An 18402-nucleotide genomic window follows, 5' to 3' on the forward strand; every position below is an offset into this window, starting at 1 on the left:
CGATAGCCCCATCCACATGATTAGTTGTGGAGTTGTTATTATTATCAACTGGAAGCGATGGGAGCCGGTGACAAATACACGCGGAACGCTGTAAAAAAGCTGGATGTAGCGCACTTTTCAGTGCAGAGCAAACTCAGCAGAGAGCCACCAGAGCCACACCCACGGAGGAGAGGTTTGCAGTTGAGGGGGGGGGGGGGGGGGGGGCACGCAGGGCAGCATACAACACCGACCCAGACAGACCCAGACAGCAGGACAGGATTGGCAACACAAGCTAGAATATCTGATGCCCACCAGCAGTAAATCAAGACCAGCAAGAAGCTGCAACCAGCAGCGCACGCAGGGGCCAGCGCTGCTGGTTGCAGCTAAAAAATATTATTTTGCCAAACAAAATTCCTTTGTTTTCACTGTTTTATTGAAGGAAATTATTTTTGAGGTGTCACATCAGAAAATATTAGCTTCAGAGTCAGTGAATGTGCTTGAAATGCTTCATTTCACAAAAGGCTGATTATCTCAGCTTCTAATTTGAAACGTCTCTTTTTGCTCAAAACAACCTATCTTCTCCGGCTCATAACTAAAGAACGGAAAATGATATCAATAAACTTTTTTTTGCTGATGATAGAAGAGAGTCTCATCGTTCTTTGGGCGTGTTCGGTGTTTACATAGTAATATCACACAATATTCTGTGGGCCTCGAGATATCACTGAAAACGCTCTGAAACTCTGGCACTGGGAGCGTCCGTTCTCCAAAAGTGGCTGGCACTCAATGAGTTAATGACCCTGGCATTTCTCTGTCTGCACTGTAGATAGTGCTGATTATCTCCATGTCGTCCCTGATGGTCCACAGCCTAAAGGTCTTTGCACACACAGGGCCCTATCTTCCCCCTGGCCTTAGGCGCTAAACTGGCGTTAAATGCAAAAAAACACGCTTTGCGCCTGATAGCATCATGTTTTACGCCAAAGAGGCGTGGCGCAGTGCCAGAATAGGCAAGAATGGGCGTTTCGACCTTAAACGCTATCTTCCCCACTGGCGTTAATTTAGTGCTTAGCGCGTTTCAAAACCAGGCCTTATTCAGTGTGCCGACTCCCGTACCAAATGCCACACACAGACACACATGTGCATCTCCCAGCATGCATTGAGGCATTTCGACAAGAAAAAGCAACCAAATCAGCCTAAGTAGGCTAAGTGGTAGATATAAATAATATTTATGTTAACACAACATGCAATTCTAGAACATTTCAATATTGGACAAAATAAAACATAAAAATCAAAACACAACCCTATGTGAAACATATATGTAATCCAGGTGGCATATATATCCGTCACAAATACAACGTAGTATAGACGAGTAACACGGTTGTACTGTGATGTCCGCTCCAACAAGACTTAGCTTACTTGACACATACTTTTCAATAAAAACACATTTATGCCATGACTTTACATAATGTAGGCTATATTTATGTGCATCATTTAGCCTGTGCTGTGATGTGCAGGAGCAGCAAGTAGCCTTCAAGTTATAAAAGTATAACTGCCCTGAATGAGCCGAGTGGGGGTGCTTGTTCACTATTGTGAAAGTTATGTGTTTACAACACAAAGATCATGGAATTGGATGCTATCAGGAATGTCACCGATAGTTAACGTTCTATATTGTAGGCTACATGATCTGATGTGCTGAGATATCCAAATTGGCATGAAGAAATGACAGCATGCAGCCGCAACCCGGACTGGATCGAGTAGATCGGAGCTTTGAAAGGAAGAATGTCATTGCGTAATTGCAGTTCACCAATGACCACAAAACACAATAATTCTACGCCTAAAAGGCGTGGTTAAATGGTTATGGTCTGGCGTTAAATGCTATTTTAAGGCCAGGGGGAAGATAGGGCCCACAGTGCGCGAACCTGTTCCTTTAATGACGGAGGTTTTGATCAAATTTAAAAGCTATAGGCTTTCCTTCCCGGACTATTGGTGCTTCCATAAAATATTGAAACAATGACATTTTTGATAATCATCAGTAATGTGGATATAATGACTAAGTTGGTAAAGACAAATAATAGAACAGCTAGAACAGTCTGGTAAGTTCAGAAAATGACATCACTTCACTGTAATGCAAAGTTTAAAAGACAACACTTATGCCATCTCACCATATTACCATGTGCAAAATCTAAGATTATCTAGTCTCATATCACTCAGTTTAATATTGATATATTGCCCAGCCCTAATGATGATAATAATAATAATAATAATAATAATAATGATAATGATAATGATAATAATACTGTAATAAAAAGTGCCGTACAGGCAAAAACATTAAAACAAAAGAAAATAAAACCATAAAAGAAAATACATTCAAACCAATTAGTAGACATAAATATAACAGAATAAAATTATTAAAAGAAAAAAGAAAAAAAAAGAATAAAAACTTGCACGGAGGATAAAACACTAAATAAACATCAGTTGGCTAAAACCCTTATAATAAAGGTAAGTTTTGAGCTCCTTTTTAAAAAGTGTTCATAGAGCTTGCCTGTCCACATAATACATAAAAGCAGTTTTCCCGCTGTGTTTGTCAAGTACTTTGGGTACAGCTAAGACACCATTGGAGGATCTAAGGTGTTTTTGTGGTTCGTACGACATTAAAAATGTTAATGGAACACAACCAACAGCCTTTAATCCCTGAAAGGTCAAACTGTCACTTTGGAAGTTTCAGAGCAGATTTAGGCCCTAAAGGTATGAAGATCTGATCTGATCCAACTGATGTTCTCTGTCCCAGCATGCCGTGGGGCTGTGCAGGTTTGATCATGACATGTGCATTAATGAATTGGCCCCATGCTTTCTGTAGCCACAGGCATGATGCTGTGCTGGAGACGCCATGAAATGCTGATGTGCTGGAAACAGCCAGGAATTTAAATGAATGCAGATCGAGGAAGGAGGAAATAGATGCAAGCTTTGCAGTTGCATCACAAACCTCCTGGCACTGCTGCCGCCATCTTGGACATCAATTGAAGAATTGCAAATAATATTTAATATCTAAACAGAACTGGGGCCGGTTGCACCAACTGGTCTTAACTATGCCTGGTCGTAACTCCTACGTCGGTCTTAGTTAAGACCATGGATGGACTTACGCCTGTTGCACCAACACGGCTTACGTCTGGTCTTAACTATGCTGGTCGTAGCAATGCGCGTCCATGTGAATTGCCAGGGAATGCACCCTGATTGGATGATGTTGCAAAAAATGTGCCTCGCGACCTGCTTGGAGCACTGTGCCACTACGCTCTCTCAGCCACTACTGTAAAACACCCTCCCTCCTCTCACCCTCCCTCGCTCCGGGGGAAAAATGGCGGCTATTGAGCCAGACAGACAGTCTGAATGAAATTGAATGTAACGTTCCCAATTCTATGTATTACATTCTAAAAAATTTACGGCAACATTTTGGAAGGCTAAGCCACACAACTAGTTTGTTGTAATCTAACAGCATGCTTCAAAAGACGGAGAACTGGCTGTGTTACGACGATCAGGGTAAGGACTCAAAACGGTCTCCGCTGATAAGACACGGAGATCTCTGTTACAGGCAGGCGCTACGCCTCCTCCTGACCAGGCGTAACTCTTACGCCTGGGCGTAGTGAAAAGAAGGCTTAAGCCGTCTTGGTGCAACCGGCGTAGCTGTTAGGTCGTAAAGTTACGACCAACTTAGCTTAAGACCAGTGTAAGACCAATTGGTGCAACCGGCCCCTGGGCTATAAAAAGAGGCAGGAAAACATGCTGGTGTGGATTTCAGTAATGTTAGAAGTCAAAATGAATAGTCTTATAAGGTAGATTTGATTTGTTTTCAAATGTAGGTTACTGTGACACAGTAAACTGGTTTGTCTTCACAGTCCTAGTTCCTTTAGCCTCGGGCCCTTTAGTGCTAACTCTAATTAGCCCCAGTCCCTTTAGCCCTGTATTTCCTAAGGCCCAGGCCCAGACACACTGTCTGAGGCCGCTTCACCTCTCCTCATTTCAGGGGAGGCTCAGTGAATGGAAGTGAAGAAATATTTAGTAATTACATTAGTTATTAAAAGGAGATACCATAGAATAGCCTACATGTGTGCTTTGGTTAAAGGAGAACTTACCTCCAAAACACTTTTTTTCAGCTTTTAACCAATATATATGACTTTGGGGGTGATGTGTGAAGAATTATGGACGGAATTTCCACATTTGACACCAAACTGTTGCCATTTGACCATTTCTATCATTTTTCAGCAGCATATCTGGCATAAGCGCCCTCTAAAGGTCGAACACTGCTTTTTTTTCTTTTCTCAAATGAATGGGATATTAGGAACACACTGACGTCACAGTGTTCCCAAAGACTATGGGATTTCAAGATAATTACTCCCCTACCCCCCCTGTACCCTTTCGGCTCCTCAGAACTTCAAGCCTATTCCTATTGAAGTTTGCTCTTAAAATACTGAACCAAACGTCGTCAAAGTTGGCACATGTCTTAATTATAGTTAGTTTCCCGCTGAATGTGTCACTACTTTATTAATATCTTACCTGGATAAGCTCGAATGATGATGTATATATTATCAGTCCGAGTTGGAACCACTGTCTCCAGCCCAGGCAGGCGGGAGCGGGAGAGAGTCGTACTGTAAACCTCATGCACTAGCGCCAAGCTCCGGGGGCGCGCGCAGCAGAAGCTGGGCTCTCTCGGTGTGTCTGTGTGTGTGTGCTCCTCCACGTTGACTCGTGTGTGTTTTGCTGTGCGGAATGGGTTTGACCGTTTGATCAAGCAAGTAGCTCCTGTGCTCTTAAAATACTGAACACCACGTTGTCATATTTGACATATGTCTTCATTGTAGACAGTTTATCGCTGAATGTGTCATTACATTATAAATATCTTACCTGAATAAGCTCAAATGCTGTTACAGGATTATCACACCGAGTCTGGAGCCCTTTCTGCCGGCCAGGCAGCAGCTCGTAGGCACCCTCACCCTGCCTTTTAGAGCGCGAGCACGAGCTGCTGTGCTCCAGGCAGCGGGGACGCGCGGGCGGAGCTCTTCACATGGAGGTCTGACACTGCCCTGCGCTGCAGTAACTTTTAACAAGAATCACGAAAAGCCCCAAAACGCAAATTAAAAACGGATTTCATTGCGCGGTTTATCTCTAGTTAGACGAGGGAATTACGTGGAGAAATCTCGCATTGTGTTACCCCAGAGCGAGAGGTTTGTCCTATTGTGGGTGTGCTGCTGTAACGAGCCCATGTCACTTTGCTCTCGTAACGTAGTTTGAGACGCTGCCATAGAGATACATGCAGAAAAATAATTAAATTTCTAGTTCGCCACTGAATTACCAAATTTATATAACTTTCAATCATTTTGAGCAAAGCTGTTTCCAAACAGGCCACCAGCGTTGGCTAGTTGTTGATATTTATAAAGATATTGCCCCTCTCAAATAAATTATTTTTGAGGCAGTAGGCAAACTGTAATGGCGTCGATTTCCGAAAAAAAATCTTGACTTGAACACAGCCAAAGAGTCTAGTATAGACAAGAGCTTATGTCATTTCTTGGTTTTTTCCATAGGTATTTTCAAATCACTGTTCTGATACATATCTAGGGGGTAGGTCCTCCTTTAAAGAGATAGATCAGATATACAGTAGTATTGGGGAATTTTGCTGTTTTTCCCACTTTCCCAGCAAATTAATGCCTTAAGTTCAGACAGAGGGGGGGTTTGGGTTCGTTTTGGGGGAAACAATTTTCACCAATTTGTTCCAACTAGGCATTGGGACCGCACGGTAGCTGTTGCCTCACAGCAAGAAGGTCCAGGGTTCGAACCCCGGTCCATCCCAGGTAATTTCTCTGTATGTTCTCCCCGTGTTCGTGTGGGTTTTCTCCGGGTGCTCCGGTTTCCTCCCACCATCAAAGACATGTATGTTAGGGTTAATACTCCTGTCAGCGCCCCTGACCAAGGCACTGGCAAAAGAACTGGAGTTGGTCCCCGGGCACTGCACTGCGGCTGCCCACTGCTCCTAGTTCTAGGAAGGTTCCTAGTAGAGGATGGGTCAAATGCAGAGGATGAATTTCCCCATGGGGATAAATAAAGGATAACTTAAGTTAACTTAACTTAATCTCGCGCAGGCTCGCCCGCCCTGCAGCTCGCCGAGCTGGTCCTGCAGCAGCCTCGCCTGCTCTATTGGCGCACGCAGGTGTGTGTGTTGCTCACAAAATGTGTGTGTGCCCCTCAAGTCTACATCCATCAGTCTTATGACATCACTGATGACATCATCAGTGACTTATGACATCACTGATGACATCATCAGTGAAATAAAAATAAACAATAACAGCCGCGCCCTCGGAGCAGATTCTGCCTCTCCAGCAGAACTTCCGCAGCTCTAATTGTGACGTGTAAAAGCGCCAGAACGGAGCGCTTTGCCAGAGGAGGAAATGGGAGATCTCCATGAGGAAAACAGAGAGAGAGAAGGTAAAAACTGGCCATGTGCTTATATTACGCAGAGATTATTAATGATACAAAGTGGGTTGATTAGCGGTAAAGCATCCTTTAAGGAGGTAACATGCTAGCTGGGGAGCTCGCTAAGGTAAGATTGATTGATTGATTTTGTTGCTGGTCATGATTGACGGTCCACAACATCAACAGGGCTGAATCATTGACAGTGGTACTGGTGGTGTAGTTAAGAATGTCATACGGAAACCGACCTGGCTAGCTAGGCTAAAGGCTAAGACTAGGTAATACTAGGTTGATGGAAGGCATTAATTAGATGGTGAGGTAAGATGGAGTTGTGCGGTGGTAGCATGGAAGGGGGTGTATCCAGGACGCTGGATTACACCGTTAAGCCTTCTTGAGGTGTCGTGGGCCTAACTTAACGAAACATTGGTGAAGGAAGGTGCCCAGTTGAAAACCCCAATGACATGCTTCATACTGCTGTTGGCTAGGGTAGGTAACTGGTGATTTGTATCTTGTTTGTTAGCTTGTTAGCTTGCTGTTAGCCTGTTTGTTATATTGTTTGTTAGCTTGTTTTTTAATCTGGATTGGGCTTCTAAATGTGTTTTACCTCGGATTCTGGCAAAATGGATAGTAACATCTTGTCCTGTGTATTAATGAATGAGTCCTGGTCGCTACAATATGCCTCCTCTGTTCGGTCGGGGCGCCTGGTCGGGGGGGAGGGGAACTGGGGGGAAAAGTGTAATCCTCCCATGCGCTACGCCCTGCTGGTTAAACCCTCGCTGTCTGGTGAAAAGACTGGCACATGTATGGGAAGAAGCATGTGAGAGTCTACCCCCTCCCAAGATCTGCCATGAACGAAACTGTTCTAAAGCTTAGCAGGGCCGTGCAGAGACATTTAGAGGGGCAGGGGCTCAAAAGTTAAAAAGGGCACAACACCGCGGCATGGGGCGGTTTCACTGTTGCTGACCTGCCAGTCAGTTGGAGCTCGGCAGCTCCGCAGTGGGCAGGATGGCGAAGGCATGACACACCCATCTCTGCCTCTGATTGGTGCAGAAGATGAGGAGAGACGCAGGATAGGATAGCCAAGCGAATGTGATTGGATCCACAACGTTTGACGCTAGGCCAATCAGAGACAGAGCTCTGATTGGCCTATTATCAGATGCAGACGATTACTTAACTTCCAGTTGAAAGGTCAACATGTGTAAAACTGTCCAGACATTTTATTTATTGCTAAATTGTTATTCTTTGTTATACGTTCTTCTTGAAGGGCGCTGGGCATGCCTTCACTGTAAAAAGAAAAAAAAAAGAAAAAAAATCCCTCCTCACAAAAAGGGCACTTTGGGCATCAGGGGAAAACGGGCAGGTGCTCGGGCACCCCTAGCATCCCCCTCTGCACGTGCCTGAAGCTTAGGCAGGGCTAAATATGCCATGAACAAAACTGTTATGAAGCTTCATATTTCCAAATGTCAGGTTTCTCTAGTGTCACATAGCCGTCTGCAGGAAACCTGTTGGAGATAAATACAGTCTGCTGTACACCGCACTGTCCCGTTGTTTTGCTCTGCTGGATGTGGCCAGAGCCAAATGACACTTTCTGCTTTTAGAAACACCACAGACATGCAGGAAACTGCTGCCGTGGGAACAAGGCTGCATCTACACTCCTTTTTCTTTTCTTTGTTCAGACAACACAGCATCCCACAAGCTTTTATGTGGAGTGTTGCTAAAGTCTTGGTGCACTAATGGAGCAGAGCATTTGACTATAAAATCTCTGGTTAGCCCATTTCAGCTGTCCAATTAAATCAATGGCTCTTTATAGCTGTATTTACACTCATGAGACTGAGGCAGTCGATAGGGATAAAACATATGAGCCAATAGTGAACCAGCAACATGAATTATACACGTTTGATTTGATGGAATGCACCGAGGCACAGATTTAGCTTTATGACAGTGAGGAGGAGGGAAAGACAGAGCAGCATGCAACAGCCAACACCCAGCCATGTCTGTCTGTCTACCACAACACCCAGCCATGTCTGTCTGTCTACCACAACACCCAGCCGTGTCTGTCTGTCTACCACAACACCCAGCCATGTCTGTCTGTCTACCACAACACCCAGCCATGTCTGTCTGTCTACCACAACACCCAGCCGTGTCTGTATGTCTACCACAACACCCAGCCATGTCTGTCTGTCTACCACAACCAGTGGCGTTGGAAGTACTTTTAGGTAGGGGGTGCTGTCACCGATTCAACATTGGGGGGGACGGCTATTGGGGGGGACGGCTGATGGCGCCCACAGGGCGGCAAAAAATTTGGCCACTTTGTCGCCAGATTAGAGGAATATTAATATTAAGATTAGACTGTTGTGTCATTATTCAGTCACCTTTTCTCACTCACCTCCATGTCACCACTTGCTCCCACTGCTGTGTTGGAATCCTCATTCTCTCTCCCACCCTTTTTGGACTTTTAGCCATATTTAGAGGAATAATAAATTTTAAATTAACATTAGGATTATACTGTTGTGATGTCATTATTCAGTGTCTTCTCCTCTTCTCTGCAGCATTACTCAATTTACCCTCAGGACTCAGGGACAGTGATAGCCTACCTGCTATTCCTCCGATATATCCAGGGCCGGATTAATAGTACCATGGGCCCCCGGTGCTATTCATTTTCTAAGCTATTCATTTAGCCTTTTAAGGTAGTCATAAAGATTATATCTTCCAGACTGAAATGTTATAACAGAAGTGGAGTATTGGCCAGAATTACATGAACATTTGGACACTTATTCAGCGGGTATTTTGCATGTTGCGTTCAGGTGCACTGTAAAAAAAAAAAAAAAAAAAAAATTATTTTTTTACATCTCTTGCCACCAGGGGGTGCTGCAGCGCCCACCGCACCGTGCTTCCAACGCCGTTGACCACAACACCCAGCCATGTCTGTCTGTCACAACAGACCCTCACATTTAGCTGCACACTGTCAGAGACCTTCAAACTAACACCATGGCTACAGAAAATGTGATATTAGCCAAATCAATGATTTTTCCCAAAATGATAACAAGTGTGTTTTATCTGAGTAAAAGCTCAGAGTGTGAATGTGATGCTTGTTGCACTGGGACCAAAACTGGGAGGGACAGGGACAGAAAATTACACACACAATTACACACAAGTACATACGCACACACAACATATACGTAACCTCTCACTCATCCATAACACATACATACTCCTACACATACACACTCACACGCACACACACTGATACACAACTTTGTAAATTGTTTATGGTTTTTCTATGCACTTTGTTAATCGTGCATCTTAGTTGTTTCCTGTGTTGTTGCTCTGTTTTTATATCCTTGTTCATGTTGTTTTATGTTGGGGACTACAGATGGAAACTAGCCTCGTGCTAAATCCACCATTCTTTACACTTGTATCATTTTACATGTTTCAACGTGTTTATTAATTATGCTTTGTCCCTCTCAAATAAACAAGTAAAGTAAAAACAGGCAGTTTATTCACAAAGTCGTATCAAAATGTTTGTGTACGTAAAACAATGCGCACCTGACCTCTCTGACCACATGTTAAGTTTGCATCTGTTTATTCATGTGGATGGGTCCATACTGACCCCAGAATTTCATTTGAGCAAATCATTTGAATCTACATCATTTCAAATAGGATCATATGACAGAATGTGAGGCTGACAACTTGGTTTCCACTTTGAGAAACATGCTGAAAAGGCTTTGGGATGTAGAACACAGAGTGTGTCCAGATCTACATCATTTTTCATCATGCCGAAAATCGATCCTAACCCCTAAATGAAGATAAAAATGGAAAAAACTGAATTTGGAAAAAGAATAAAATGGAGTTTGGATCAAAATATGAGATTTCATATGGCTCTAAATGAGTGGGGCTTTGACTGACTACCAGGTCTATAATGACAGGTTTCCACTCAGCATCAAAGCCTCAACTCCTCTCCACCTCAGGGATCAGACAGCACAGAGGGAGGGGGGCAGGGGTCAGACAGCACAGAGGGAGGGGGGACAGGGGTCAGACAGCACAGAGGGAGGGGGGCAGGGGTCAGACAGCACAGAGGGAGGGGGGCAGGGGTCAGACAGCACAGAGGGAGGGGGGCAGGGGTCAGACAGCACAGAGGGAGGGGGGCAGGGGTCAGACAGCACAGAGGGAGGGGGGCAGGGGTCAGACAGCACAGAGGGAGGGGGGTCAGACAGCACAGAGGGAGGGGGGTCAGACAGCACAGAGGGAGGAGGGCAGGGGTCAGACAGCACAGAGGGAGGGGGGCAGGGGTCAGACAGCACAGAGGGAGGGGGGCAGGGGTCAGACAGCACAGAGGGAGGGGGGGCAGGGGTCAGACAGCACAGAGGGAGGGGGGTCAGACAGCACAGAGGGAGGAGGGCAGGGGTCAGACAGCACAGAGGGAGGGGGGTCAGGGGTCAGACAGCACAGAGGGAGGGGGGTCAGACAGCACAGAGGGAGGCGGGTCAGGGGTCAGACAGTACAGAGGGAGGCGGGTCAGGGGTCAGACAGCACAGAGGGAGGGGGGCAGGGGTCAGACAGCACAGAGGGAGGGGGGGCAGGGGTCAGACAGCACAGAGGGAGGGGGGTCAGGGGTCAGACAGCACAGAGGGAGGGGGGTCAGACAGCACAGAGGGAGGCGGGTCAGGGGTCAGACAGTACAGAGGGAGGCGGGTCAGGGGTCAGACAGCACAGAGGGAGGGGGGCAGGGGTCAGACAGCACAGAGGGAGGGGGGGCAGGGGTCAGACAGCACAGAGGGAGGGGGGTCAGGGGTCAGACAGCACAGAGGGAGGGGGGTCAGACAGCACAGAGGGAGGGGGGGCAGGGGTCAGACAGCACAGAGGGAGGGGGGGCAGGGGTCAGACAGCACAGAGGGAGGGGGGTCAGGGGTCAGACAGCACAGAGGGAGGGGGGCAGGGGTCAGACAGCACAGAGGGGGGGGGGGCAGGGGTCAGTTCACTGTTTTGTGCTCTTTCTCATCACTCTATTGGTGTAACTAACATGACATACAGTAGTGCTCTTGGGGAATCCAGTGGAGGTTTCCAATCCAAAACATAACCCAAAGCTAAACATAGCTTTACAAGCTACTGTAGCTCTGGTGAATGGCATCAAGCCAAGAAGCTCTTAGCTGATCCCAGCATGAACTAACAAGTATGCTTCCCTTTTGGATGCTTATATTTAGCAGGTCTTGCTTAGATGGACAACTCCTCGTCCTCCTGGTCCAAATTGACAGAAACATTAAAAAAAGTGAAATTCCTGATGAGAAATGTGAGGTGTAGGGAGGGGTACAGATGTCAGGTGTAGAGAGGGGTACAGATGTCAGGTGTAGGAGGGGTACAGATGTCAGGTGTAGGAGGGGTACAGATGTCAGGTGTAGGAGGGGTACAGATGTCAGGTGTAGGAGGGGTACAGATGTCAGGTGTAGGAGGGGTACAGATGTCAGGTGTAGAGAGGGGTGCAGATGTCAGGTGTAGGAGGGGTACAGATGTCAGGTGTAGGAGGGGTACAGATGTCAGGTGTAGGAGGGGTACAGATGTCAGGTGTAGAGAGGGGTACAGATGTGAGGTGTAGAGAGGGGTACAGATGTGAGGTGTAGGAGGGGTGCAGATGTGAGGTGTAGGAGGGGTGCAGATGTGAGGTGTAGGAGGGGTACAGATGTGAGGTGTAGGAGGGGTACAAATGTGAGGTGTAGGAGGGGTACAGATGTGAGGTTTAGGAGGGGTGCAGATGTCAGGTGTAGGAGGGGTGCAGATGTCAGGTGTAGGAGGGGTACAGATGTCAGGTGTAGGAGGGGTGCAGATGTCAGGTGTAGGAGGGGTACAGATGTCAGGTGTAGGAGGGGTACAGATGTCAGGTGTAGGAGGGGTGCAGATGTCAGTTGTAGGAGGGGTACAGATGTCAGGTGTAGGAGGGGTGCAGATGTCAGTTGTAGGAGGGGTACAGATGTGAGGTGTAGGAGGGGTACAGATGTCAGGTGTAGGAGGGGTACAGATGTGAGGTGTAGAGAGGGGTGCAGATGTGAGGTGTAGGAGGGGTACAGATGTCAGGTGTAGGAGGGGTACAGATGTGAGGTGTAGAGAGGGGTGCAGATGTCAGGTGTAGGAGGGCTGCAGATGTCAGGTGTAGGAGGAGTACAGATGTCAGGTGTAGGAGGGGTACAGATGTCAGGTGTAGAGAGGGGTGCAGATGTCAGGTATAGGAGGGGTACAGATGTCAGGTGTAGAGAGGGGTGCAGATGTGAGGTGTAGAGAGGGGTGCAGATGTCAGGTGTAGAGAGGGGTACAGATGTCAGGTGTAGAGAGGGGTGCAGATGTCAGTTGTAGGAGGGGTACAGATGTCAGGTGTAGAGAGGGGTGCAGATGTCAGGTGTAGGGAGGGGTGCAGATGTCAGGTGTAGAGAGGGGTGCAGATGTCAGGTGTAGGAGGGGTGCAGATGTCAGGTGTAGAGAGGGGTGCAGATGTGAGGTGTAGAGAGGGGTGCAGATGTGAGGTGTAGAGAGGGGTGCAGATGTGAGGTGTAGGAGGGGTGCAGATGTCCCAGTGAAGGTGGGGAAACTATTGCCTCCACTCAGTGATCATCATAATGCAACACTACCAGCAACATGTTATCATATTACTATGATGTATACTTTACGCTTTACTTTACAGCCCACAACGTACAGTGTCATTACTCCAGAGTTAGGGTATAATCTTTTGTACTAACAGTGTACCAGTACAGAATGTACCAAGACATATGTAGGTACCGGGGAACAAGATGCGAAGTTATGAAATGAGGTGGTGACAATTCTGGAACTTACAAAGAAACTATATTGTAGTTATTTTACCAGGTAAATATTATCTTATGACAGGGTATGCATGGGATAATCTGGTAGTTTGGGAGGAACTAAAGAGAACTTATATGATACTCTAGTTATTATTTAACTACTGGGGGCCTATTCTGTTATTTCAGGCTACAGTACAACCATCAAACTGAGCAAAAAAATCTGGACCTTTCAGGTTAGATGGATGATGACTTCTGCAGCACTTAATTGTTACATTTCATTACAGGGTAACTAGAGGGTATGCAGGCTGTAAGCACAGTTAGTTAGTACAAAATATCACAGCCTAACCATAGTAATTACGTTTTACATTGTGGGCTGTATTCTAAAGTGTTACCTGAATCTAAGAGGCCATTTACACCTGGCGTTAACATGCGTTTTCTGCCATCAGATTGCAGAAATGGTTGTCCTCTCAATCTGCATAAAGTTGCTGTATCCAGATTGAGAGGACACATTGCATTTACACTTGTGTTCAATGTGTACACAATGCATCCCTGACCACCTCCGGAGGTGGTTTGGCCGATCAGATTGCAATCCTTCTTCAATGCGTTTTGGGGGTGTTTACACCTGGCATTTCAAGTGATAAAACACTATCTGATTGCAATCTGATCACAGAAAACGCATGTTAATGCCAGGTGTAAATGGCCAGCCCCTTCTTTTCACCTGACAGTGCAGAGTTTTACTGGCAGCACGTAGTGGCTTCCCACCCGCAGACACGGCCAATTGTGCCTGTAGGAACGTCTGACCAAAGCTGTACCGCTGCCGGGAATTGAACCCGGGTCTCTTACCTCTATCCAGAAGCCCCAAAAACAAACTAGGGGTGAATTCCACCTTCATAACATTTTTGTTCCAACTGTATCGTCATCAGAACAGAAAGCTTATTCATATTTTCTGGGTCGAATGGTGACTTACATTTTCTTCTGAATGATGACTTCCATGCTATGGATAGCAGGAGTCTTTCCATGGACAGGACTCAGGAGTGAGCTAAGCTACGCTAAAATGCTAAATGATGCATATTGAATGGCCTGAAGACACCTGGCATCCACAGCCCCTGACAGCATGACGATCAACAGATTCAGGTTTCTGTGTTGGAGGGCAGCCATTAGCAACAGGCAGCTAAACACACCAGCTGCCCTCTCCCTGTCTGGCAAGAAAACACACAAATAAGCACACACGCACGCACGCACGCACGCACGCACGCGCACACACACACACACACACACACACACACACACACACACACACACACACACACACACACACACACACACACACACACACACACACACACACACACACACACAGCTCCAATAAAAGACTGTGGCTGTATACTGGGCCAACCCAATCAGCAGGATAAAATGTCTGCAAATCAGCGATATGTAGAATATCAATGCAAATCAAACAAAACGCTGGCCTTTTATACGTTTATAAAACATGGCACTTTATGTTTCTGCAATCCTACAATCTCGATGTAAAATGTTAAACAAAATGGCAGTTGTTTTTGCTCTGCTGTGTATTTACTACTTTGTCATCAGAGCTGTGAACTCCTTCCCAGCAGAGAGGAGTGAAACTGCAGCGCAGCAGTTTGGGAGATCAGATGGCTGTGAAGGTCTGTTATTATCAGATCATTGTCTCAGATCAGTGACACCTCAAAGCCTTCAGGAGAACACGTGTTGTCATCAGCCAAACCACTGTTATCCAACACAGCAAGATGGCAGGTCTGACTGAGACACCGTCACCACAGCCAGGAGGAAGACCAGGGGGCACTGTCAAGTCAAGTGGAAGTAGCCTACTGTTACTTTACTGAAATCTAGCTGGTTCAAACTAAAAACCTAAAAGTAAAAAGTAGTGAATTTAAAATGTTTAACTTTGAACTTTTTGAAGTACAAATATGTTGACATTATCTGAGGGATGCGTTTGGGCAAACTCAGACAATTGTGTCTGGGTGAGAAGAGGAAGAGTATAAAACACCAAAGAAGAAGATGGATGGATCCAGAAGAGGGCGGTAATGCAACATGAAGGATGCCAAATGCTATAAAACACCAAAAAGAAGAAGAAGTAGGGAGAAGACAGCAAGTGGCGCATCATCTCCAGAGTCTCCACCCTAGGAATTGAGCGCACATAGCGCACGAGATTCCTAGTGTTTTCCTGGCTGCGGACTAATTTCCACATGGGGATAAATAAAGGATAACTTAACTTAACTTAACTTAACTTAAAATCGTAGGCGATTAGCATGACCTAAAGTGTGAACATAAGCGTTTTAGTAATCAAAGTTGTTGGTTTTTATTCTATGGACGTAGATTGATCGCTTCTGAAAACGAAAACTCTGGTGAATCATTAGTGCAGAGCATTAGGCCTACGAATCAACAAAGCAGAAACGTTAGCAGTCTGGCTAATTTTGCTCACTTCCTCCGTAAAAAAAAACAAGTTATGCTCAAAGACTTTTGTCTTACGTCTATTTTACCAATCCTATTTACACAAGCCTGGGTTTACTCTTAGTTCACACCAAAAGCATGTCAGAAGCAGCGTGTCACAGAAGCATGGAGCAGTGTTGAACAGGAGGCTAGCCATTTACACCAGAAGCACTGTTTTGCTCCACGCCTCTCTCTGTTTTGCCCCGCGCCGGTCACAACTTGCATTGACTTCATGCCTGGCTGCTCACTCACGTACTGCTCGCGGCTCGTAGGATAGGCATCTGGTGTGTTTGGGCTGTTAGACGTGTCATTAAAATGAACTAACCCACCAGCCTTAGAGCTGCTACAAGTTCTCAGTTTCTTATTTGTATAATGCTAGTCGCTTTCTAACTTAGCTGTATGCTAAGTAAGTGCTAGCATGCGCACTGGACAAAACTATTTGCCAGAGACACAGAGATTATTTTGGTGAATGAGCTTGAAATGTTTACAAGCTTCACGGGGCATTGGCTAGTCTCGCTTGCCAGACTCTCTCCCTGCACCGGGAGAGAGTCTGGCTGGTAATGCCTCCACTGGTATAGCGGAGGGAAAAGACTCTGTTACCTTTACAACCATCCACCGAAAAAGTACCAAACAGGCTTGCTTTATTGCACAATCCAAATCTTCGTCAAAACTTGCCATTTTCAGCGTGTAGCCACGAGCTAACGTTGTTGTTGTTTCACAGCGCCAGAGGTATTTGAGATCAACAGATTCGACACACAGGGAGCGGGAAGGAAATCCATAAATGGTCGCAGCCTGTCGGTCGGAGCCAATGGCAGAGCTTGCAGGGACAGGAAAGGGATTTTCTTCCGCTGCTGACTGAAATGGTCTGCACCAATGGCAGAGCTTAGACCCGCAGCCTGCTTCCAGGCAGCCACACTAGGCTTTGGCTACAGTACAGAAGAAAAGCTACTCAAACACACCAAGAGTAAGTGTAGTGTTACTGCCATCCCAGAGCAAGAAGACCTGCAGTAGGAACCAGTGGGAGTCACTAACTGGGAATGTGGTATTCCAGTGGTATTCCATTGCTCAGTGCTTCCGTTGACTTTTGGCTCAAAGACGCAGAGCTGGAGCAGCATTCCAGCCTGACCGGACAAAGAGGCTCTTTCAACAGCAGTAATCCTGTGGAGGAGTGGGAACGCTACATACTGCACCAGCACCACACACACACAGACACGCGTGCGCGCTCGCGCTCGCGCACGCACGCACGCACCCACGCACGCACGCACGCACGCACGCACACACACACACACACACACACACACACACACACACACACACACACACACACACACACACACACACAGCATGACCACAACACACACACAGTGGACAGGTGGAGGAGTGTGTGAGTATCTATAGGGCTATAGCCTACACACATACTGTATCCATTTGCCAATATATGAGGCCAATTATGAAACACTGGTTATCGATATCATGTCAGAGGTGGATGACAGTTGTGATATGATGTTATGATACGATGCAGGTATTTACATCTTTATTGTAGAATTGATTTATATAGAATTCATTTAGTCTTTAATAAGCCTTTAATCAAATCAGGGCTGCCTCATACTGTATGTGGTCTGTATGTGGACTGTATGTGGTCGCAGCTATTGCAAATGTTGGTTACATGTACCTAATAGATATCACCATGAAACTTCCCCAGTTGATTTCTGACATTAAAACAATAGCTTTTTGTATTACAAGTTTTCTGAAATCATATGTTTAAATGTGCATAATGAGGCATTACTTATGTAGTAGTATTTTTTTTATTTTTTTTTACCTTTATTTATACAGGGGGAGTCTCATTGAGAGCAATGCTCTCTTTTTCAGGAGTGCCCTGTTTACATTCACACACACATTCACACCTGGAAGCTGATCAGTACAACCACAGTCTGATCTGCTGGCCAATGATCAGCTCCACTGGAGCGGTTGGGGTTAAGGGTCTTGCTCAAGGGCACCTCAGTGGTGGTAATGAGGGAGGGGCAAGCGCTGCCTTTTCACTTTCCCCACCCAGATTTGTCCTGCCGGTCCCGGGGATTGAACCGACGACCTTTCGGTCACAAGCTCGCTTCTCTAACCATTGGGCCACCACTGCCCCACAGTAGCGTATGAGAAAAAAACAATTTTTTGTGAAAACAAATGAAATGTTATATAAATCAGCATCAAACCCCTCTGTAAAAAAAAAAAAAAAACCTTCAGAATAGTTAGCTAGTGAAGTGGAGATTTCTGGCTCAGAGTAGTTATGAGAAAGAGAATGGCTTTTTTTACCCTATTCACCTGTAATGTCTCACCTTATAAAAAGGGCGGTATTATCCTGATATACAGTATCAGACAAAACAATATGGTCTAACCCACAGCATGCTGGTTGACCACGTAGTGAGCTGCTTTATGCTGGTTGGCCATGTGTGTGTGTGTGTGTGTGTGTGTGTGTGTGTGTGTGTGTGTGCTCTGAAGAAACCACCTGCATGAAGCAGGCTGGCACAAGTTCAGTAATAAGTCACGCATGTATTCTGTCACCACAACAAAGACCATGCATGCAGGCATATTCCTCTCCTATACTAACAACCCAAAAGAGGAGCTTTGAATGACATTTAATGAAAGTCAAACACCCCCCCATATACCAATGCATACAGAGATCTCTAAACCACCTCCAGTTCGTCTCCCATCCAGACATCCAATC

The sequence above is a fragment of the Poromitra crassiceps genome (assembly GCF_964638095.1).
Source record: "Poromitra crassiceps genome assembly, chromosome: 5".
Taxonomy (NCBI): Eukaryota; Metazoa; Chordata; class Actinopteri; order Beryciformes; family Melamphaidae; genus Poromitra; species Poromitra crassiceps.